This window comes from Silene latifolia, chromosome 10, assembly GCF_048544455.1.
Source record: "Silene latifolia isolate original U9 population chromosome 10, ASM4854445v1, whole genome shotgun sequence".
Classification (NCBI taxonomy): Eukaryota; Viridiplantae; Streptophyta; class Magnoliopsida; order Caryophyllales; family Caryophyllaceae; genus Silene; species Silene latifolia.
Genome location: NC_133535.1, coordinates 12572763 through 12575300, shown reverse-complemented (window position 1 = coordinate 12575300; position 2538 = coordinate 12572763).

Here is a 2538-nt window from a genome sequence, read left to right as displayed (position 1 = left end):
ACATTAGCAATGGCGCGATACTCGGCATCGGCGCTAGATCGAGAGATAGTGGGCTGGCGTTTGGCGGACCAAGACACCAGGTTATCACCTTGGAAAACACGGTAGCCCGAGGTAGAGCGATGTGAGTTGCGGCAGCCGGCCCAATCGGCATCGGAATAAGCCGTGAGTGAAGTAGCAGGAGATGCCGTAAGGGTAAGACCATGATCCATAGTGCCTTTAATATATCGTAAAATCCGTGTAAGAAAATGTAGATGCGGTTCACGAGGTGAGTGCATAAAAAGACAGACCTGTTGCACGACATAGGTGATGTCGGGACGAGTAATCGTCAAATATTGTAGAGCACCGGCAAGGCTTCTGTAAAGGGTTGGATCAGTAATGAGAGGACCGGCGGTGGCACTTAATTTAGCACCAGTCTCGACAGGCGTGGAGGTGGGATTGCAACTTGACATATTTGCGCGATCAAGAATATCCTTAGCATATTGTTGTTGAGAAAGGAATAAACCACCTGAATTTCGAGTGACAGTAATACCTAAGAAATGATGCAACTTACCCAAGTCCGTCATAGAAAATTATCGAGACAAATCTTGTATTGTGCGGCGCACAAGGGACGGGCTGGATGCCTTAAGAACAATATCGTCCACATAGAGGAGTATATATGCAGTGTCATTGCCATGATGAAGAATAAAAAGTGAAGTATCGCAAACACTGCTAGTAAATCCACAAGACAAAATAAAGTTAGTAAAGCGTTGATATTAGGCACAAGGGGCCTGTTTCAACCCATAAAGCGATTTACGCAAATGACAAACATGAGTAGGGGCCGAAGAGTCAACAAACCCGGGTGGTTGATGCATAAATACCGTCTCAGCTAGATCACTGTGGAGAAAGGCATTCTTGACATCCAATTGATGAATAGGCCAAGAACGAGAGATAGCTAGACTAAGAACGGTTCGTATAGTAGTGGGCTTCACCACGGGGCTAAAAGTCTCATCACAGTCAACACCGACTTGTTGAGTTTTGCCATTAACCACGAGACGGGCCTTATACCTCTCAAGGGTACCATCGGAGCGGTACTTGTGACGGAAAAGCCACATACAACGAATAATAGAATCATCCTCGGGACGGGGTACCAAGTCCCATGTATGGTTCTCCTGTAAAGCACTAAGCTCGGCCTGCATTGCCGCTTTCACAATTCGACCCGATTCCTACACCTTCCTTGAACCTGATGACAACCCGTCCCCTTCCCACATCCTCGACACCTACGCCCCACCAGCTACAACACCAGCTCCTACCCCGACTCCAACAAACCCCACCCATACCCGGCCCGTACCACCCCAGCCACTCCACCACCTACTGACCACACCTCTCCCTCCACACAACCCCCCGACAGTAACATATCATTAGGATTAATGCTAAACCTAGGCTGATACCATATTGGATTGTAATCCCCCCATGATTAGGGAGACTTAGTTATCATTATATAGCAAATGTACGAGATACAGTCAATGGACAAATATCGGAAATCAAGGGATTTCCATATAACAATATACATAAAACTAGGTAACTAAATATCCTATACATATTTACTAATACTTCATACACGCCTTCAACCCTGCAATCAATCCCATCATCAAGCACGAACTCAGAATCGAAACCAAGTTGATTTGTGAACATTGCACTCCCAGACGGGCACCCGTCTGCCGGGTACCCGGCTCGCAACACCATAAGAACCATCTCGCATCAATTGTTGTACTCCCAGACGGTCAACCGTCTGCCGCCCTCCATCCCGGCTGGGTATACATCAAATTCATCACTTTGTTTCCAGGAGACTCCCAGCCGGTGTCAACCCCGGCGGTCGGTGGACCGGCTGAGCCCCCCTGCTGCTTCTAATCCGTAGTGTCTCCCATTTCCCCCTTTTTTTGGTCTTTTGTCGATAATTTGAGTCAGGTGTTTTAAATGAGGAGTCGTGTCTTTTGATTTAGGAGGTTAGATTATTATTATTATTATTATTATTATTATTATTATTATTATTATTATTATTATTAGTAGTAGTAGTAGTAGTAGTAGTAGTAGTAGTAGTAGTAGTAGTAGTAGTAGTAGTAGTATTATTAGTATTATTATTCTTATTAGTAGTAGTAGTAGTAGTAGTAGTAGTAGTAGTAGTATAAATTGATAACTTATACCTACTATAACTTCATTTTTCAAAATTTATACCTAAGATACTTTTTTTTAAAAACTTATACCTAAAATCCAATTTTTTTACTTACTTAATACCAAAATCTCAAAAAAGGACATAAATTGACCATATTGCCCTTACTAATTAAACATCACCCCCTTTCCTCACCCATTAAACCCATAACCATCACCACAACTACTTCCTAAACCACCACTGCTGCCCAAAGGTTGTCCTCCTACCACTCTACCAGTGACACCGTTAGTACCATGGCCAGCCCCTCAAACACCCAAAACCCCAATCCCTAACCCCTAATAAAAATCATTCACGACCGCCAAACACCCAAAACCCCCAATTCCTCTTAGCTT